The sequence below is a fragment of the Poecilia reticulata genome, chromosome 11, assembly GCF_904066995.2.
Source record: "Poecilia reticulata chromosome 11, P_reticulata-male-v2, whole genome shotgun sequence".
In the NCBI taxonomy this organism is placed as follows: Eukaryota; Metazoa; Chordata; class Actinopteri; order Cyprinodontiformes; family Poeciliidae; genus Poecilia; species Poecilia reticulata.
This window is the reverse complement of record NC_088840.1, coordinates 10,274,140-10,297,395: the sequence shown is the minus strand read 5'-3', so window position 1 is coordinate 10,297,395 and position 23,256 is coordinate 10,274,140. Positions and strand designations below refer to the sequence as shown.

General features: G+C 39.7%; 1 protein-coding gene across 1 annotated transcript in view; it reads right to left on the bottom strand.

Moving 5' to 3' along the window:
• Positions 1-10,767: 10,767 nt before the first annotated feature.
• The window catches only part of LOC103472199 (homeobox protein Hox-A1a), a 31,000-nt gene continuing 18,511 nt past the window's right edge, over positions 10,768-23,256 (bottom strand). The window contains exons 3-4 of the mRNA XM_081612902.1: positions 16,024-16,144; positions 10,768-13,718 (exon numbers count right to left, since the gene is read on the bottom strand). The gene's annotated coding sequence lies outside the window, so the exon portion shown is untranslated. The remainder of the gene's footprint in view (positions 13,719-16,023; positions 16,145-23,256) is intronic.

The following is a 23,256-nucleotide window of genomic DNA, read 5'->3' as shown; positions in this document are numbered from 1 at the left end:
GGTTGTCACTAACCCAATTACACCTGGACCGCTGGGGACAAGCTTGCTCCACTATGAGGTACGAAAGCACAGGCACACATTTATGTGCAGGCAGTTTTAATACATGCAGATATCAAAGACGTGTTTAAGGGAGAAGATGGGGGTAAACTCAAGTTTTAACTAAAAAAAAAAAAGACAGGAAGTTATTTCTAAGTCTGCTAATTAATTGGACATTAGTAAAACCACATAGAGTGGACAAAAGTAAGAGAAAAGACACATTAAAAGAAAATTCTCATTTTAATTTTATGCTGTAATTCCCATCTTTCCTTTTTTTTACTGTTCTCTCGCCTTTCTGTGTCTGTCTCAGTGCCGTTTGGGCGTATTTAAACGTGTATGAACAAACGTGTTCCACTGATGAAATATTTGCATCCATAATTGCAGTAAAGCAGCTATATATGTGGGTGTTTGTGTGCCAGAATAACATATTTCTGATATTATGGGGACACAGATGTGTCTGCATAGTTGCATAATGGGGAATTGTGTCAAAAGCAAGTTCTCGTGATGTCAATCATTATTTTTTATGGCAAAACATCCTCTCATTTTACTGTTAGGCAGGCTCTTTTTCTGTATAAAGATAGATTAATGTGTGTAAGTCAGTGTAAAATCCTCTTAAGTCATGGAAACACAACTGCGCGTGAGTGTGTGTTTGCATGTGTGTGCTCTAATGGTGTTTAATGCCCAGACTAATGGTTTCAGCAGGGAATCCTTGTGCAGAGCTTTAGTCCAGGCCCAGGCTGATCGCTGGCAGGACCATTCCTCATCTTGATACCGCATGGAGGTGAGAGCCAGGGGAACACACACACACACACACACGCACACACACACCAGCAGTCTTTGCCTCTCACCAGCTACTGTGATCTCTGTTTCTTTTCCTTTGTTTCCTATTAGTTCTTGCATTTTACGTCTCTTGCTACCTTATAAGCTGTCTCCCCATTTCTGTTGAGTTACGTTTTTGCTCCTATTGTTTTTATTAGCACCCTTCCAGCTAAAACAAAAAATAAAAATTGCTTGCCCATTATGAGTTTTTTTTTTTTTTTTTTTTTTTTACTTAAGTAACAATGCTACAGCACCAAATAGGTATCGGAACTATCTTAAATGTGAAGAGAAGAATTAACCTCCCTTAGAAGAGCATTTATTGGACCCTCAAGTTAAGACACACAAGACATATTTCCTGTCACAACCTATTGAGGTTTTGGGGCTTTATGAAGTGGTGACTGAATCTAACAGATGTCCCCAGACTGCTGGTGCTGAAGGTACGGGGTTGGTATAGAACTTTAATTATTTTTTAAAAATGCACCTAGGGTTTTGACCAATTTTATATGTGACACATAAAATCAATCATTATTCCTACTACTGCTGAAATAATCCAACATGTAGATTATTAGTTATAATAATGTTATTTATATTTATTGTTGATTGTGATGCAGAGAGTCAAGCAGAGATATACTGTAATTAAAACCAGCTGAATAGATAGCCTGATCTGGTCAGATTTTGCTTCTTATGAATAACATTAATGTTCTAGGTAAAAATAAACAGGAACTTGGATTCTTGAAAATATATCAAAAATGGAGTTCATAAAGAACAGTTAGAGTCCATCAATAAAATAAATAAATCAAAGTATCCTACCAAATATTCCATTCAAACAATCTTCTTGCAACTGTGATATTACAATCACTGAGACTGTAATGACAATTAAAAGTCACTACAACCTGCAACCTCTATCTGATATTAAGTTGACTCCTAAATATAGAAAAAAAAATCAACTAGACAATACTAATGTACCGTGTTTTCATGCAGTTAAAGACTGAATTCCACACTCTCGATCCCAACACACATGCACTATTCATACTGGGTGCTACTAAAATGAAACACACATACTCCATAGATGTGGCAACAATTGATGTTTTATAAAATCTATTAACCTAAATCTATAAATTTGACCGAATGTAGATTTGTTTGATTCCTAACAAGCCAACATGCATGGAAACATGGAAAATTGTGTGACAGCATTCAGATGTCATGAATTAAAATTTTGCATAAAAGTAATAGTTTGTAGTGAGGAAAGTGGATTTATCGCAATATATATTGTCACTGTGATATTCAATAATAATAATAATATTGCAAGCTGCATTTTTTTCTAGCATCATGCTGCAGTGAGTGATGTTTATGTGTAGTGTTTTTGGATGAATCTGTAAACGCAATACTTACTTTGAAGCTGGATTTGGGCGCCATGAGGCCTTTTCGTTGGCCCTTATTGGTGCTCGTTTCTTGGATTCGAGGTAACTTAAGGACCTTTCTGACAATTTGTAGAGAACGTAAGGAGCTGGAATTGAATGCAGAGGAGACTTTTGACATAGTAATAAGTGAGTTTGCATAATGTTGATTCCTGTGTTGTGGACTGTGTCGAAGAAGACTAGCCTCGTATAAGGGGAAATTGTATTTGTGGGTTTCTGCACAGTGGCACATTTGTTAGCAACGTTGCCTTTCCAAAAGAAGTTATTGAGTTATAATCCCAGATTGGCATCTTTCTACACAGAGTTTGGACATTCCCCCCTTCATCTCTCTAATAACTTGTCTTTAGATATGAGTGTATCCGTGCATCATTATTTGCACTGTTACCCTGTGATGGACTAGTGAGTTGTCCAGGGTGTACTCCACTTTTGGCCAAATGAACGCTGGAGCTGAGACACCGGCCCTGGCAACCCTGCATAGAAAGGTATAGACGATGGATGACTGGACTTGTGGGTTGAAGCAACTGACTTTTGAAAGAAAAGGTGATTGAAGAGTAACATGATGAAGAGGAAAGTGTAAGGTGGTATAGGTGGAGTATGGATTGCAGAGTGTAAGACAAAAAAGTAGGCGGGAAAGTAAAAGGGTGCATGTGGAAGAAACAGAATGCAGGGTTGAAAATGAGAAGAAGGCATCGGGTATTTCTGTATGTGTGGGTGTAGGTGTAAGGAAGCAGGCGGTATATGGGTATATTGGTGCCGGGCAGCGGGGCTGGGGGTGTGTGTCAGTACAGATGCTCTGTGACCGGGTGTCACAGCTCGGGCCAGGAAGCTGAATCCACCGATTAATCACCAGGCCCCTCCGCTTGTAATCAAACGGGCTCTGGCCATGATGTATGAGCCATGTCACAGTTACTGACTAACACACACACACACGCAGAGACACACACACACACACGCTGCATTCACAGTTCATCACATGCACACGTGCAGTCACAAACGTATGAGGACGAACAGACGCACGCGGCACCCAGAACAACCTCTGGCGGCTCACCGGGATTATGGCTGTCTTCCAAAGGCCACTGGGGCAGACTTCAAAGGCGCAAACATAAACATCGTACAAAACCCAACACATTATAATCTTAGTCAGCAGCACAGCACGAGGAAACAGAAAGAACTGGAGAAAAAGAGTGGGAGCTGAGAAAAAAACTAAGGTGAGTCAGAGGGAATTTGGGACTAATGAGGAAGACTGATATACTGAATAATGGGAGTAGAAGAAAGACGGATGAAAAGATCGGAGTCCAGAGAAAGAGGCCTGTAAATGAACGAATCAGGGAAGAGATAATGAGCGAATGAGCTCCAGAAGGAAGTGAGGAGCTGAGGCTCGGATGAAGAGGTGAATCCATGGGGATGAGGGTAAAGCTCTTGGTCAGCGGTTTCCACGGCAGCACCGGACAGCGCAGCTGACAGGATGAATAATTTAGGACGAGGTGTGTGAACATCGATCCCGCAATTCACTTTGGCCTGATCACACTGACCCGTGCACAGATTCTCACAGAAGCAGACGCACTTAAATCACCACAGATAAGAGCTGACCTCCATCAAACCTACATAGTAGCAAATGATTGCCATCTTACAGCCATTATTTTGGCTACAACACAGTTAAAACGCCATTATCTCCAGGTTTACTCTGGCTTTAATGTGCACTTCTGGCATGCTTATCAAACAGCACCCTTCTTATTTAGTGGCAAAGGTGTATAAAAATAATAAAATCTCTATATTTCACTGGAGTGGATGATCTTATGTTGATAAAATTAAAGAAGAAATGTAACTTTTAAAGTCAGTACATTTATTCCATGTTGAGAAATCAATATAAAGAAAAGTTTATACTTTTTTTTTTTATTTCAATTTTGAAAATTTCCTATAAGGAAATTTTGAGTAGAGCAATTTCAAGCTAAATTTCTGATCCATGACACAGAGGCCCAAAACCAAAGAACATGGGTTATAAGTAAGACTTATGTGCTTTTATCTTATAAGTGGCTTAAAAAAATAGCTCTGTATTTCAAACTCAAGAACTTTGGGGCTTTTAATGACTTAAATAAGTAAGCAATAGAGTATCATACACTGCGACAGACTGGCGACCTGTCCAGGGTGACCCCGCCTCTCGCCCGGAATGTGAGCTGGAGATAGGCACCAGCAGCCCTCCCAACTCCACTAAGGGAGAAGGGTGTAAAGAAAATGGATGGATTGATGAATAGAGTATCATACAACACTAGTACTTTTGACTAATTGAGGAATTAAAAAAAAAAAGTAAATATATCAGGTTTGGTCCTATTGTTTATAATTTCAACTAGACACAGGTTAAGAACCACAGATCTAATTCAATGTGAATTTAAAGCTGTCTTGAGTGTTTTCATAGTGTATATGTGTATATGTTTTAATGTTTTGGGACACCAGTGGCCTTTATTCCTTCTACCACCGATCCACACAGCTCCTTGTAGTTCTAAAAAAGCAAAACCTCGCATACAAATTAATTCTATATTACTTCCTGAAGACTTACTTTTTATATCCTATGTTCATTAATTGTGGTTCCCTAAATAGATCAGGTAGCGCTAATGGAGTACAACAGATTAAAAATGCATGATCATACCAAAATAACAGTCTTCCTATTGCTAGATATTATTTATCAGAGCCACAACTCCACAGTATAGAATGGCATAAGCATGACTGTATAAATGTATTAATTTTTGAGGTAATTATGAATTGACACAGGGTCAGTCAGTTCTTCAAAATTCAACTGAAAACTGAGAAGAAGAGACAAAATTACCAGCACTCATTGGAGCTAGCGATTTATTTTCTTACTTATTTGATCATTTATTTATATCTACATCTAACTTAATTTTATCACTAGTGCTTTTTAGAAAGTTTCATATAATCATCCAATTATATGGATGATTACATGAAGACTCATGTAACGTCTGCATCTACTTTTTTTTGCTTGTGTTGATAGACGCCAATGACTGTGAATGCTGCTAGCTTTCAGTGGCTTAATCTGCCTAAAGTCCTTCCTGTTTGGACCCCATACTTCCTGTCGACTACAACCTGATACTTCCTAGTTCAGGCACATGTCTTTCATGCTTGTTGCCTCTGATGCAAACCAAACACAAACAAAACACACTGTTTGTTTTTCCTGCAGGAAAGAAGCAAGGGACAACTTTTAGATACTTATTTACATGGGAAACCTCTAATTGAGCAACTCTGTGCCGCCCGATGACAAATCGTCATATTTCACCACTTTATTACTTTGGCGAGATTGATATTAAACCCCGGCTATAATGAACATCCACTTAAATGGCAGTCTTACTTTTTTTTTAGCAACATTCCCTCAGCCTCTGGCACAACACAAAACCATTTTTAACCCAGCAGAACAATGTTTCTCCGAAATCTCCCCGGCTTCGCAGGCACCTCTCCTCTTCATTCATCACACAGCCTGAACAAGTGACCGGGGAATGACCTCGCTCGCACGCAGACGCTCACACACATACACACACACTGGCAAACTTGGAATCATCCCACACAAAAGCATGATTCATTTATCACAAACGATGGATACCTTGGAACACATGCTCCAGCACGCGCCCTCGTACACTCCCACGTAGACACGTACCTCGGCGCGCACGCTCACGTGTAGCGGCTCCTTTCACATCCGTTACAGATGGGTTCTCCTCCTCCTCGCTCCTAAATGAATATAAATATGTCTCTTTGACATCATTCATCTGCCAGAGATGAACACATTTGCCTCATTTTGCCAAAAGAGGCAGTGTTGCCTTCTCTTGTGTCGCAGAGAGACGCATATGGGGAAACCGAAATTGAAAAGCAGAGTGGCGGCAAGGATGAAAGGTTCAGAAAATAATAATAATCCAGCGGCATCTGATACGGCCTGGGACCGAACGGTAAATGATAACGCAAATGCTTAATGCAGTTTTGGTTTTGCCCTCCCACAAAGACACGCAGGACAACAAACTTCCCACTCTTTTTAAGCACATTTTATTTGCTGCTGCCTCCGATGATCAAATCCGATCCCATCTCTTGTGACGGCGAGCATTTACAACATGGTGCTTTGTGGCCCATCAGCGGCATTCTCCACCTGTGCAAAACACCTTAAAGGTGCCCTGACATAATCGGTAACAATCAGAGAGAAGATGACGGCCAGACGATAAGCCGAAGGAGATATCACTGATGGGAACAGATTGAAACAAAATGGCGGCTGACGCGGCACAAGGAGTTATGTTGTACGGGCCAGTGACGAGAATTCACGGAAGAACGCCAATCAAGTGTTTGAGAGATAAAGATCATCCAGGAAGCTTATTTTTGTTCTCTTAGGGATCAAAGGAAAGCAATACACCTGTTGAGAAGTCCTTAACGCCACATTATAAAAAAAATAAAAAAAACTCTTCCATGTCATTAAGACATCCTTCAATTATAATTTAGAAGCCATTACCAGACATGACCTGTACACTCGGTCGCAACGTCTTCTTAATGTTCTGCCAGTGACGCCCTGAGGGAGGCGACAGCGGTTTTCAAAGTGAACCAGCTTCTGCTGCAATCTGTGCTCCATATGTCATTAAGGCCATTAGGGAAACGCTGCGTTAACGTTAAAGCTACAGCGCCAGCCTGGTTGAATGTGAGCCGCTGTGGGTCGACATAAAAGCGCCGTCTCACTTTGTCTCCCCTTCCTCTCTTTGTCTGGCTGCCTGCCTTAACAAGCCATTGTCTTTTTTTCCCACCACCATGCTTTTCAGAACTGCATCCTCCATTTCCCCGCTTTGAGTCATTTCTCTTTCACTTCGCCCTTCTCCCTCCGCCCCCTTGCCTGTCTATCTCACCTTCACAGGCACTACACTCTGCCACTGGGGGCAGTAGAAGAAAGGGGCTTTGGGTTCTTGGGATAATACGACCAGTGAAGGAACTCTGACATTCCGAGAAATTCTTCCAGTTTTATTTATATCACCATTTTTTTTGTTCTTATATTTATTTAGTTTAGTTTTTTTATGTTTCTTTTTGATATTGTTTTAGAGCATTTAGAAAGAAAATAGAATCCAATTAGCATGCAATAACCTAAAGTGACACAAAATAAAAAAAAAAATTCCAAACAGGTATTTTACAGAAGAAAAAAGATAAAAGATTTTCCATTTTATCTCCATTTAATAAAGTAATTCATATGAGGACATAAACAAATGAGAAACAAAACATCAACTCTTGAAATGTACCTCTCAATCATCCTGGGAATTGTTTATCTTCAGTATGATTTTATATCTCAGCAGATTTCTCAGTTTATTTTCAAATGAATTCCAGTAATGAACCCCCCTGGAACTGGGGCACATTTCTTTAAGTTTTTCATCTGTTCGTTGTTTATATACACTTATCCTTGCAAGATAAGTCTATCTCCAGGGTCCATTGGGCGAGAGGCCAGTGGTTGCACCCTGGACAGGTTGCCAGGCCAGTGCAAGGCAACACAGAGACGCACAAGTCAAACTACTGTGGACCAAAAAAGCACAGTCTAAAAACATGACTGTTTTTGGATAGTGGGAGGAACCCACACATGCACAGGAATGTGTGGGTTCCTCTTTGTAGAACCCACTCTTTGTAGAAAGACCCTAAGCCAGAATTCACACCCAGGATGGCAATAGTGGCCATCAATGACACTTTTCAGTTATTTTACTTTTTAAAGCCCTTTTAAAAATGTATTTTTATGTTTAGGGACCAATTTAGTTTTAGCACTGGGTCAGGTTGGTTTAGCTTTTTCTATTAATATTTTGTATTTCCTCTGATCGTCTTTGTCTAACATTAACATTTGTTTGATGACTTGAAATTTTATTTTTAACAAAAAGGAGGAAAGGGCTTTCACGGCACGGTAAATATTTTCAGAACCAAAGTTTCAAATAGCTTGTCAAAATTGGAACAATAACTATTGCAAACAGTGCATATTATGACCTTATGTTGACAATGTTTTTGACTCTATGTACTATTGCAACAGACTTTGACATATTTGTCCTAATATAATTTATTTGGTTTCCAGCACAGTTTGTGATCCCTAATGAGCCTTAAAGATTTGCTTTCATAAGCTATGTTGTGAGACTTTACTAAGAAAAATGCACCTGTACATTTTTCTTTTATTTTAGGCAATAGAAATTATCTTTGTTGATTCAACAACGCATCACAGTTGGAAACCAAGAAACCAGTAGGGTATGTTCACCTAGAGGTTAGCTAGAGGTCAGCGAGTGTAGTGTCATGTCTCCGCTCCGATCCCACCACCCCTCCCGTTTCTTCTTCCTCCTCCTCGTTTCTTCTCGCCTCCTCCTTCCCCATTCCTGTGACAAAGAGAGCCAGTTTGGTTGCCAAGGAAACAGGCTTTTTCCACAGCGATGTTAGAGCACGTGGGAAGGGCAGGGCGGCTTTTGTTTCGTTCCCGAGATGAAGGATTTTCCACATGCATGTTTAATCGCCAGACTTATGGCCCCCGAAGCCCAAGAGCCCCGGCCCATCCACCACCGCCTGATTATGCTCAATGGAGCTTCTGACACCGTCATCTCGCCTGTTTTATCACACTTCGCGGCTCTCACAGCGGCCAGCCAAGCCATTGTTGCACAGCGTTCCTGATGAGACCACAGCTGGGACCGCAGATAGTCAGATCAAACAAGGAAGGCACACATGCATCCACTAATGGGTGCACCCCTGGTCAAATAAACGTGCTGACTTTACATACACACGTACACAAGGCTGAGCTTACAATCCTTTTTTTGCCTTTTCGTGCATGTTGGCACCCACCCAGTTCTCTTTGGCTTCGCACAGCAGGGGGACAACATGGCTGATCTCCATGGGAACTGTGTGTGCCGTTCTGCTACAGCTGTGATGTATGTGGTGACACTTTTAACCCTGTGGTGAACTCTATATTGCAGGGAGACTATCCCCCCTGACCCTTCCCTGCTATTTGTTGCGTATGACTTGAGCTAACGATATATACAAGGGTCACGGTCTGCTACAGAGTTTGCTTCCTGCATGAGGAAGACAAAATATGTTACCCTTATCGTGGAAACCATAAATGAAATGTTTTAAAATATGACATGTTGTTGGTTATTTATCAGTCACTGTGATTTATTGCCAATTTTTGCCAGACGTACACCAGAAATAATTCTGATGCGGATATCTTTTGATGGTTTTGGAGATGTATTTGAGCTTCACCTCTCACCCTTATAATGAAACCACTGTTTTAAGGTCCATTTTGATTCAAAATTATACCAAAAGGGTAAAAAAAAAAACTAGTGCAAAAAACGACTGCCTGAAGGTTTTGTCATATTTGGATGTAAAAAAAAATATACACCCATCTTTGTGACCGATATCTTCAGTTGTCATTGAGCAAAGGTAGAGTACGTCTTGGACAGATCACCAACAGATTTAAAAAAAAGTACTGTTAACTGCTAGAATTGTTAAAATCCTATAAAATTTTATGACAAACTTTATTATAAGAATTGTGAGAAATAAATTCCCGTTAAAGTGGTGAAAATCACACACGAGCTTATTGCTTCAGGCAGACATAACTAGACCATCGTTAAGGAGGCTAGACTTGATTAAACCTCATTCATTTAGTTTATTGGAATTCTGACTGTCACAAATTAAACTGAGCATCATGGTACGATTGAAGGAGGCCTTTAGAAAGGTAATTGGAGTATTTTCTGAGTCTGGTAAGAGGTTTACTCCAAGCACTTTAAATTAGAAATAATTTAAAGTTGCCATTCCACTGTACAGAACATAGTCGTGGAGAACATTCAAAACTGCTGCCGTCATGCCTTGGTCTGGCTTTCCAAACAAATTCCCTAGCACTAATCGTACCAGCAGGCCCCAAGAAAAAAATCTCTCTAAAAACCATCATCGCGTGACGTACAGCTGAAACATAACACCGTTGGTATGAAAGTCCATGCCTGTACGATAAAAAAAAAAAGAGAGTGTGGACGTTTAACTTTCATGAAGAGTGTGGCAGAAGGACATGTTTGCTTTTTAAGCAAAATATAAAAGTTAGAGAGAGAAATGACACAAAGAACACGACTTCTGGAGTAATGTTCTTTACAGAGATTAGTTTAAGACTGAATATTTCGTAAACTACAACAGAGGACATGGTTTGCAGAAACCAACTATTGTATTCCAGGAGGTGGTTTTCCAGGAACATGCAGGTCATGGTAAGGGGATGCTTCGATGCAGGGAAGCCGGGCCAGCTCACCATCACATAATCCACTATGAATTCCACCATGTAACAGAGGGGTATTCAGTGGAAATGTGACATCATTTCTAAAAGTATATATATATATATATATATATATATATATATATATATATATATATATATATATATATATAAGCTGAAGCATAATTGGACCCTGAAACATGGAAACACAGTAAGCCCACCAACAACTGACTGAAAGTTAGGAAATGAAAAGGGAAAAGGCCTGGACTGAGTCAACACCCAGTTGATCTTACTGCTTTGCTGCGTGACTAGAAATGGGCTGTACATGCAGTGGGGCCATGTTTGTCAGGGATTGACAAATGGCAAGAAGTTATTTCATTTGAAGAGGGTCACCAAAAGGTAGGACATGGGGTCCTAACTCTAGTGGTGAAAACCACATTCAAACTGGTTTTGGAATGGATAAATTGGACTTAAGCTAAGCTTCTGGAATAGCGCTGACCTCAATCCTACTAAAATATTATGGGTTAACATTTAGGTCTGTGTTTGAAAACCAACCAACTTAAATAAACCCGACCAATTCTATCGAGAAAAATCTTCATATTAATAGCTCGAATTATGACCGAAGTTTGTTGATCGCCGCAAGAAGCAACTAACCTTAGATTCACACCTGTGCACTCTAGTTTTAAAGCAATATTGCAGTTTATTTTGTATCGCTCCACCCTGCCCAAAGTAAGCAGGACTTTTATAACTATCATAAGTGCATGTAAGCATCTCATTGATACCAATTGCTGCCCACCTTGAGCGCATTTTAAAGATGGAAGACAGTCGCGGTCATGTTTGGTGACTGATAGGTTTCACTGTTTGTTTGGCCCTCACGTGTTTGTTTCCGGCCTGCTTCCAGATATGTATGTTCCTTATTGTCACATAACAATTCTGCAGAGCCTCTGTGGGCACGCATTTTCCACTGACATTTACAAATCACGCACATTGGTTCATACATAAAAGAGGGTCAAGCAAGCAAAACCCGGGCCCGGATATGCAAGTGAAAACACGGTTAGATTTCTCCGGAGGTTTACATACAGAGTGACTAACCAACGTTTTTGTGTGAAGAGACAGTCACGTATACCTCCATTGTCTCTGACTCCATCATTGTGACATAAATATGCAAGTATCACTGTCAATACAGAAACTTAACACACACAAAAAAATTATGTAATTTACTACTTCTGAAGTTCAGTCAAAGGTCATGGCTTCCTGCTGTGCTGGACACATAGAGGAACCCCAGGTAAATATGTAAAAAATAATAAAAATCCATCCATCCATTTTCTTTACACCCTTGTCCCTTAGTGGGGTTGGGAGGGTTGCTGGTGCCTATCTCCAGCTAACGTTCCGGGTGAGAGGCGGGGGTCACCCTGGACAGGTCGCCACTCTGTTGCAGGGCAACACAGAGACACACAGGACAAACAACCATGCACACACACACTCACACCTAGGGACAATTTGGAGAGGCTAATTAACCTGACAGTCATGTTTTTGGACTGTGGGAGGAAACCGGAGAACCCGGAGAAAACCCACACATACACAGGGAGAACATGCACACTCCATGCAGAAAGACTGGGGCCGGGAATCGAACCCAGAAGCTTCTTGCTGCAAGGCAACAGCTCTACCAAAATAATAATTAAATTAATCTTTCATAGCAGCAGCACAACCCAGCTCTAAAAAATAAAGAATCCAATATTTAATTGAAGAATTTACTCCATAAAGGCCAAAAAATAATAAAAATAAATCACGGGTAGTGAGGACAATGTGGAAAAGAATGCTATTTTAGGTTCACCAAGTGTCCATAACCTGCATTAGATTTTATCTCCATGCCAACCAGGTGTCTGGGAGGCATGCCAGGAAAAAACCCAAACACAGGTTACCTAAGCTGAGCTTGTAGTTTAAATGCTTTTGGTTCAGATCAGACCAAGATTAGAGGACTCTGGATTTGTTTGGCATGTGTCGAAAGGTAAAAGGAAAAAAGAAAAAAAAACATCTCATGCCCACCTTGTGTTAAGCACGGTGGAGGATCTGTGAATCTGACGATCTGTTCTTTTTCGAAAGCTAATTGGATCATTAACAGAGTGCATGGTATCATTAACTCTTTAAAGTGCTAATATATTTTCCAAAAGAATATAATGGCTTCTCCCAAAATTTGGAAAAGCTGTCATTGTTGGGTCTTTCAGCTGATACTGATCTACAACAAATAACCAACTCACCACAGACATCAGCATCAATCAACACCAGACTCCACAGACCTAAATCCTACAGAAAAGTTGCTCTTTTTTTTAATTTCCCCCCCTTGTCAAATTATAAAGTTAATGAATAAGTGCTGTGGGCTGTTGTAGAACTTCCAAAATGTGTTTCACACAATTGAACAGAACCATCAATTTCTTCTTATTTTGTCCTCCAACTGCATTTTTTAAAATTAAATGTAAAGATTATGCTACTCCAATAAAGATGGATTTATTTGAAGGCTTTTTCGTGCTGCATTTGTGTTGCCTTTGCAGAAATGAGGCATCTCTTCTGCTTTTCCACCACCAGGAGTGCTGCAGCTTTGCACAAAAGCCAGTCCTCCCAATTCCCTCAGTACTGCTATTCTCTCACCGTGAGCCATGAGGAGCAGAGGAGGAAGGGGAGCTGACACCCAATAAACGCTCACAAGCAGACACCCTCTTAATCATACACTTTATTATGTTTGTGCTTTACAGAAACAATCGGTTCCACATTGAACCAGTTGCGAGGTGATAATATATTGTGAGGGACGGACAGATAATGCAGACAAAGTGATTGCAGATGACAAAATAAATATATGTTCAAGCAAGATCTTAAAAATAAATCACATTTCCAGCACTTTGTGAAACAGCGACTGCAGAGATAAACAGCAGTACACGCTGAGTTTAAAGAAAACAATTTTCCTGAGATTTTTACCATTTCTTACGACACAAAAAATTCTCAATTCTAACACACATATATAGACATTTTATTAAAGTAGTAGGGGGATTTTCTTGATTTCTTTTGCAAGTTTAGTGTAGCAGAAACAAAACAAAGGGAACATTCCATGTGTTGTTGGAGCTCCTCAGTCCTGTTTGTCCTGCTCATGGTTTGGAGGGGTCATGACCTCCGAAGATGCACTCAGACCTGCCATACCACTGGGAGGTCAACTTGAGGGTCTGAAGACAAAAGAAGCAAAGGTATGAAACAGATAAAACATCTCAAAAAGCAGATAAAAATCTCAAAATTCAAGTTTATGTTATTTTGTTTTCCTTTTAAAAAATATCTGCTAAAAAAAAAAAAGTCAATCTAAACTATGGAAATCGGGTGAGTTGTGCTCTGTGTGGAAACAACACTTTGCTCGACCTTCGATTTGCCAGCTAACTCATTGCAGGGTTGACTTATTGTCTCATTTGTCTGATTTCTATATGGACAAAGCAGCTCCATGAAAACATATTTTATAATTCTTTAAATGAAATCAGGCATAGAGCAGACACCACTGCAACAAATAAAAGATAGTAAAAGAACTGACCAGGACACCGTCTACTGGAGACGAATGTGTAACTTGTGCTTAATTTTACAGTAAATCTGGGTGGACTCTCTACATAGAGTATGGGAACTAAAACTGGAAACTTAAAATCACAACATAGCCACTCCAGGGGAAACAACATTTTGTTTCTTTTAATTTTTAGTCAAAATCACAAATTTAAAGAAAAATTTAAAAAAGGTTAAACACTTTATATCATTGTTTTGATTTCCTGGATTGCCCTCTACCTCAAGTTGTAAGTCCAAGATGGTGCCCTTGTGGTTGGACCACTGTCTACCTCTACTTCAGCTTTGGATCCTATTCTGTTTTTGTGATGTGATTTGCACTGTGATTTTCACTGTAAAGTGCTTCCGTCACCTTAGTTGGATGCGCTGTATAAATCAATCAATCAAACCACCGTGCAGACACACTCACACCCGAGGGCAATTTAGAGAGACTATTTAACAGTCGTGTGTTCGGATTGTCGAAGGAAGCTGACTTACGAAGAGAGAACTCACACATGCACAGTAAGCGTGCAGAAAGACCCCAGGACTTTTTTTTCACTGCAAGGCAACAGTGCTGCCAACTTTTCCACTGTGCAGCCTCACATTAGATCACGTTATACGTTATTTTAGTTTAAAGAATCTCATACAGGTCCTGTTTATTCCTTTATTTTTAGTGTCTTTGTATCTGGGAACTGTTTGCTTACGTCTCCCTAATAATAATAATGCCATTGCAACATTTAACATTGTTATCACATATGTGACTTGACCAAAATTAAAAAGAAGTGTGAGGAATATACAAGTGTGAGTACTTTAGCCAGGCAAAATATACATGTAAACTGTTCCTTCCCTATCAATCACAAGTTGTGGTCGTCATGTTTGGGGACAGCGCCCATCGTCTTGTCCACCCCCCTCCCCCTTCCCTGTCTGTGGTCCTGCCACCGTTGTTGAGTGGGTGACCTTTTCTCTCGGCTAATCCACACCAAAAAGCCCTAATTACTGCTGCCGCTCCACCGGCCTCCTCTGACCCAATAATCAATACAGCCAATTGGCTGGCGGATCGCCCCGTCAGGCACCGGAGCTTTACATGCAACTCAGAGTTAAGTCTGCGTGTCTCAACATGCGTGCTTATGCGTACGCGACCTTATGACACAGCGACGGCGATTTCATTATAAGACCTTGCAGGGAGGAAAGGCAGGTAAGGACTTAAACTTGATGCCTTTTGGATCGGCCGCTACGGCAACAGAAAAACAAACAAGAGGATGACTAAAAAGTAACCCTACACGCACTTGTATTTACACACATCCCTCCCTCCGCGCTGAATGTTGTGACACCAGTTGACCTTATTGAGCTGCTGTTGTGCAAAGAGGCCCTGATTAGAATATCTTCCCTTTAACCTTTAGTAGAGTGACGCATCTCTGGATAGCAAAGAAATAAAATAGGTGTTTATACCGAGAGATAAAAGCATTCTGTTGACATTTTATTTCACTGAAAGTCCTGATGGCTTTTTCATGCAGAGCGCTTCCTGATGATGAGCTGACAGTGTGGGAGGCACATGCTGCCCAAAGCACTTGTACCTTTATTGCTATACCTCCTACTTTCTATCTCCTGATATATATATATTTTTTTGCATACCTGTGCATGCCTGTAAAGCCTGAGGATATCTAGGAGCAATAACAGATGCAACATGATATGGAAAAGAAAAGAGGAGTTTAATTTAGACAGCTGCAGAAAAAAAGTCATATACTGTAAAAAAAAAAAAAGGAAAAGAAAAGAAAAGAAAAGAAAAACAGAAGTAAGCAATCTTTCCCTCTTCCGTTTCCCCTCTTCCCTTCTTTTTCTGTCATTCTCTTCTGCTGACAGTCTTTGATTCTATTAGACAAGTTAATGAAAAGCAACAAAGAAGAGCCGACTGGCAGCCTGCACCTGTCAGAGTGTATGTCTGCGTATGCATACCCGCCAGTGTCTATGTCACGCTGTCTTCTGTCCTCAGGCACGCCAGTCAACACGGTGATGAGACATTAGGAGTGATGAGAAGCTCGTCTATATGCCTCCGAGGTGGGCTCCGCTCTGCAAACTGGAAAACGGTTATGAATATAAACGTCTTTTTTCCACATGAGGTGAAGAGAGAAAGTTAGGTAAGGCATCGCTTGTGCGGCACAGCAGAAAGTGGAAAATGCACGTGGTCAACATGTTGTGTCAGGAACAGAGATGGGTAGAATACCCCAAAAATTCTACTCAAGGAAAAATAAAGAGTAGCCATCCAATAAATAATTAAAAAAAAATACTTTTACTAGATGGATGGTTCGAGCAGTCTGTCCGGTGCAAATAGACAACGAATGTCATTTTTAAGGAACTTTACAAGATATCTAGAGATATATCGTATCAGGAGAAATGCAACGCAATTATAAGGATATATTCAAATTCAATTCCATTCCATACATCCCAGTTTGATCCTACTTATAATGCAATGCAATCAGCTTCAGTTCAGAAACCAATCCCAGTAGCATTGGGTCAGGGCTACTTTCTATAGGGAAAGCGTAACCTCGCATGCAGAATTACTGGCAGTCGAAGCTTGGTTTGTCTGGGAGTTAAACACAACTTAAAACAGAAGTGATGAATTGTTACATCCTTTTATAGAAGTGGGCTAACATCGCCAAGTTGACAGTGCTCATGAGATTAATGTTTTTCTTTATTGGAAAAAAGAAAATAAATAAATAAATAACAAATCCAGATCTCATAATTACAAGATAAGATGCCTATTTCTTTTTTCTTGGGTGAATGAAATCCACTTCCATTGAATAGAGACAGTTTGTGACACAATGGGAATATATGCATAGGAATCGCTGAAGAGATGAATTACACAGATCTTGACCGATGACATTACTGGACGTTTGTTAGCTATTCAAGCTGAACGAGTCGGGGTGTGAGCACCTGGGTACTTGAATGCATCTATAGCTTTTACTGAAAGAGTTTGTTTTCTTCGTAGTCCATTATATCTTTAAACGAGTTTAACAAAGTGTCCCATTATGAATCTACTGCCTTCAAGCTTAACTGTGCTAAATTGAACCAAAACCTTCTGATTTTTGTTGGGCGAGTGCATTGGTTTCCTTTTCTTTCAGCATAACCTTTTCAATGGACTCGTGGCATTAGCAATTAGCATTGAGAAGTATGCACATTTTAACTGTTTTCTTTCCTAAAGATACTTTTACATTAGAAGAAACTTTCAAATATTATTCAGTTTTCACTGTGAAACAGGCTGTATTAATCATGCTGTCCATGTAAAGAAGTAATAGGCACATTTTGTCCATCCGTCAGCAGAGGTTGATAAGGTGACACCATTACTGAGATCTGTGGTCAGCTGTGAATTATCTATCAGCTCTGGTCAGCACCCTGTTCAGAGAGAGCCAATAACTCCTGGGTTCAGACTCTTATGACATTTCATTTTTGCTATGAGTAAAGCATGTTGACTTGGAAACATAGATTTGCTGATATGTTGTGTTTTTTTTATGTTGTAATTGTTTTTAACCCTAAATAGTTAATGATGTGAGAATTATTTTCTTATTTGGATGTTCTTGGTTAAATTCAAGAAGAAAAAAAAATCATGTTAAAGCGTCAATGATTGAAAAGCTGTATTTGCTTTAGATTTTTTTTCCCTTCCTTCTACTCCTTTTATTTTGCTCATAATCATATGTGACATGTTCATTTTAAACTGTAAATTAAATAAAAAAATTATAATACACAAAATAAATAATTAAAATATTTAATTCACATCTAAAAAATGCTATTAGCTTCCCATCACTTAGCATGTTTTTACATTATTGCAATCTTACTGCGATGTCACATCTTTCCAACATAGTTAAAGGAATTATGACTAGCAGTAACCGCAACTAATCTCAACTGAAAACAATCAAAAGTATTTCTCTAACAAAATGTAATCAACCAAATTTAAAAACAGAAGAAATATGTAAGGGGGAAATCCCTTTTCACTTCACTAAATCACTAAACCACTAAATTCTTAGTAATTAACAGACAGTTAATTATAAAGAAATAGCTTGAGTTGAAAACAAACCATTCCTTTAAATTTTCATTTTTACGTTCAAGCATTATGAAAGATTAGCTAAAAGTTTGTCTGGCCACGACCCATGCTCCTGCATTCGCCAGTTTCTACATGTGTGCTTTTCCGTGAGTGTATGACGGTGAAGTGAAGCCTAATTCCACTCCCACAGAGAGCTCTCCTGCTCAGCCCGGCCTGCTGAGTGAAACCCTGTGGTAATGTTTAGCTTTTGGGGTGAAAAAGAGGGTGAGTGGAGAAAGGACAGGGGGAAGGATGAGGGGATGACAGCGCTGGTGAAGAGCGTTAGCGAAGGAGAGTGAAGAGCGCTGCAGCTGAAGCGAGGGAGGGTTTGGGTCATGGAGGAGTGACAGGGAGAGCGAGGGAAGGAAGGATGAAAGGTCCAATCGGGATGGAACACAGGAGGCTTCCCGCCTCGGCTTGTCAGTCAGTCGTCTCTCACTGACACCTGAACCTCCGCTGACCGGGTCGTGACTACCTCTCTGGCACAGGAGGTATCATTGGGGGGGGGGTGACCCTTGACCTCCTCAAGTCCTCACTTTGCCGTCTGAAGCATCTCTTTACTCCCTTCCCTGCTTTCATTTCTTTAAAGGTTTTTCACCTCCAACCCTACCTGCAGTTTGACTAAGCAGTCGCTGGAGCTTTACAGATTTATTAACTCTTCCTAAAGTTTAGGGTTCGCACCTCAGCTTCGTCGCAGCAGCAGTTGTACCCATTCAGCCACCCTACAACCACAAACAGATGCATTCAAGAGGGATTCTGTGTCATAAACTAACAGAAAATACAACAATAATGCTTTATTTTCACACAAAAATTCAGAAATTGCATATTATTCAGCCCCCATTTATCTGTCACCTCTAAAGAAAATCCAGCTACTCCAACTAATGGCAATCATGAGTTACCAAAATAATAAGTAAAAAGAATCATCCTGATGTTATGTAAAGCCATTCGAGCTTTGTTAGAGCATATTAGTGAGCAAGCAGCATCATAAAGACCAAGGGACACAGACAGATTAGCAACATAGCTGTGGAGAAGTTTGAAGCAGGATTAGATTTTAAAATAATATTACAAGCTTTAAGCACGAGCATTGGTCAACACATCATCTAAAAATTTAAATATGGGTACGAAAGACAGTATGAACTCCAGGAACAGCTAAGAGACCCATGATAACTCCAAAGATACACAGCTTTGTTGGGAGAAAATTTCAGGTGGACAGACAGCTATTAGTTCTGAACTCCAGAAACCAGAAAACTGACCATGTGGATTTTCTTCTATCTGATAAAATCCCAATAAAATACACTGATGTATTTTATTCATAAATGTACGGATATGTTGATGTACCCCAATAAAATACATTGATGTTTCTGGTCATAATGTGACAGATTTGAAATGTTCAAGGTATGCATACACTATAGGTTTGCAGGTGCTCAGTTTAGCACCTGCTTCATTTTGGTAATGAAGTCTGTCTTAAGGTCCACTGGTATTATTTGTCTGTGCGTATCAGGCCTTTCTATAAATGGCCAAATTTGATTGCTTCAGCCTGCATTTTCTCATACATGTGCTCGATCAGTGTAATAATTAGAAAATGAACCGCTAGTCTTTGTGTAATGTGGTGTTTAGATGTCTTCAGCTGAGACAGTGGAGTCAGCTGACGAGGTTTAGACCGTGGTCAGAGGACTTTGGCGTACAAATAAGGAAATCCGTGCGGTGAATTAATAGAAACTGAGCCAAACCGATAAGCTGACATATGATTACGCCATAAATAAACAGATACACATATTCAGCCATGCTTATGTATCCCTGGAGAGCAGGCGCTAATCCTGGGTTTACATTGTTAGCACAACACAGATAATCCTCCTAAAAGGGTGTTTATCTATAGAAAATTGCAACCTCTGAAACCTCAACACACGCTTGTGACCTGAGGGGGCAAGAGCAGCAAAAGGGTGACAATACAAAAGAAAATGTTTGCGTGGACCGCAAAGAAAGGTGAACAAAGAGAGAACAGAGGAAGGAAAAGGGAAGTACAAAACGACAAAGGAAGGATGCATCAGAGGAAGCGCAGATGAAAGAAAGCTCTGTGCTGTCAGGTACGCAGATGAGGGCAAGACGACATCAATGCACACATAAAGCATGCAGACTGTGATTAGAGACAGAAAACAAAGGCGACAGGGAGCGTCTGATAACAGAAGGAGCAGATAAAATTAGAGATGGAGACTTCCAGTGGTCACATAATATGCTGGAGGTCATCCATTTTTTTTAAACAAACACAGATTACATTCAAAGCTGTCCCTGTAGAACCTCTGAGTGTATATTAATTGGACCATAGGGATAGTTTTATCTACCAAATTCTCATTAGTCTCCCCAACAAATACACAATAAACCATCATCAGTTCTTTTTTTTTTGCCATCTTGTCATTGTGCTTTAATTTTCTTAATCTAACGCTGATCAAAGCTGCCAAGAAGGTTTTTAAAGAAACTGCCTGATTTTGTCAAATTTTCACTAACCAGAGTAAGTGGACCATGAAAACAGAATTGTGTAATGAAGAATAGATTTTCACTGGAAGGTGGCACCTATTACCGAGCGCACTGGAGAAAAAAACCCAGCTGATTCTGGTTTGAGCGTTCCTGGGTTGAGCACATAACCAAAGGCATAAGGCTGGTGGGTGAGCAACTTTTTTTAAACAAAAATATTCGAAAACATTGGATTTGCATTTAAGTTACCAGTGGTACAACCTGGTGAACCTTAATCTGCCGCTACTTTCTTGGGTTGTACATACTCTGCATAAACAGAGAGTTTTGATCTCTCTCCCAGGGTTGCAAGAACAAAATTGCATCATCCTGTTCTTGTTTTGTTATTCATCATGGGTGTTCTCCCGCAGGAGAGCACCGAGCCACTCTGCTCCAGAAACAAAAAAACTATCTTCTAAACTTTCTCTAGAATCTTATTAAAGGGACTTTCAAAGCATATAGTTATACATCACACCATTATTATGTGCAAAGTCCCTTTAGAAACCATAACTTTGTAAAATTATGCGGTACCTTATAACGTAACTGTAAAGCCTGAAGTGTGTGCATATATGTGTGTGTGCAGATGTGCATTCTACGCTTGCATCATAGTGTACATAGTGTAACAGCTCTTTCTCTTCTCATGAAGAAGAAACGCTCTATTGCTTTGGCCCAAGCAATGGCACCATAGATAGTGCTCCATTGAGAAAACTGTGACAATGTAAACAGCTGTCGGATTCAAAAGTAATGAGGTGTACAAATTCCAAACATTGTTCATTCAAATTTCTAGGAAAGTTTGGATTATTTTTTTTATTTTTTATTTTTTGCCGCGGGTGGAAATTTACCCATTACTGATAGTTGTTTTGAGTGATTCTTAGTTCAACTCGACCGAAACTACTTTTCCACGAGCCTCCAAGCTAAGATTACTTGGACAGCTGCTGGGAGACTATTGAATACTCTCAAATGTTTCCAATAACATGATTTAAAAAAAAACAAAACAAAAAAAAACCAACCACTTTAAGAGCTTCCAGTTGTGTGAAGAAGCACATTGCAAAAAGGTGGCAGAGTTTTGCCAATGTATTTTTTACTGCGCAGATGCAAGTCTTTGCCGTTTTGTCACACTTTAATGTTTCAGGTCACTAAAACAAATTCTAATATAAGACAAAAATAACCTGAGTAAATACAAAGTGCTGTTTTAAATGATAACTTCACTTTCTAAGCAAAAAATGCCCTTCAAGCCTTTTATTTCAAAACACAAAATACCTTACATTTTGGATTTTGCAAGTTTTGCACGTTCTTTTATACGGAAATACTTTATATCTACCTCAAGCATAACTGGAATGAGTATTTATGTAAACCCATCTGCTATGAAAAGATGGCCCATAGCCAATAAAATCCAACTTTATGATTTTCTCTATCATTAAATCTTCATTGTCTTACTGCTATGCTGCAGGCTCTAGCTTCAGATTTTATGACCCTGAACTGCAAGATAAATGGACAGACTAAAACTTATTGAAATTCCTTTTAAATCAAAGCTGATGTAATGTCTATTGTTTCAATTTTAAGTCTCTGGTGTGTGTGTGTTTTTTTTTTTTCCTTTTTCTTATTTCTGTTGCTGTTTGATGTTCAGTTTGAACTCTTGGTCTTCACTAACTGCTGAATATTTCCACCCCCACAGACTGTTAATGATGCTGGAAATGCAAAATACATTGCTTCCAGTGTGCTAGTGAATATATCCTGAAGATACCGCAAACACAAGACATAATGGGAACTGTTTCATCACCTGGGGACGAGTTTGAATTTATAATGTATGCTGTCAGAGGTAGATGTCACAAAAGTTATCATTTCCATAAAAGATAAGTAGCTTAATGCTGTAACACAAGCCATTCCTGATGGGAGACCACACTCTTAGTCACTCATCATTCTTTCATGCTTCAGCTAAACTGCCGGATGAAAATAATCAGTCTTAAACCAGAGCTGCTTTTTTTTTTCCAAGCATCTCTCAGGATGCAAAAGATTTTTGCTTCATAAGCTGGAAAATTGTAAGATTTGGCAGAACACACTCGGCTTCCTGGGATAATTCTAAATTAATACAATCCACTTTAAAGAGGAGAATTCATTTCTTTTAGCAGACACGGGACATCGCTTTATGCTTAATATATATCACTTCAGCAGATCTCTCAGTAGTTGTCAGTACAGGTAGGGATGTCCTAATCAGAATTTTTCATAATTTTTTTCCGACAGAATCACACTCACTCGCACTCATTAATGATTTTCTGGAAGCTTCCGAATCCATTTTAACAAAAAGCTAAATTAACTCACAACAAATTAAGTCTCATTACCTTAACTGATGCTTTAATACAATGATAACGTGACCGCTAAGCCCCAAACTATTGATAGGTTTAAAATAATCCTTTCGTTTCACAGATACTCCAGCTCATAGCATGTGTGAAATTGAACACTTTCAGTGGCGCTGGCTGGGTGGATCAGGTGGTAGAGCATGCGCATTGTGCTCAGAGGCTAGTCTCGACACGGATGTCCTAGGTTCAATTCCCAGTCTCGGGCCATTTGCTGCATGTCTTCCCCTTGTCTTTCTGTCTGATCACTGT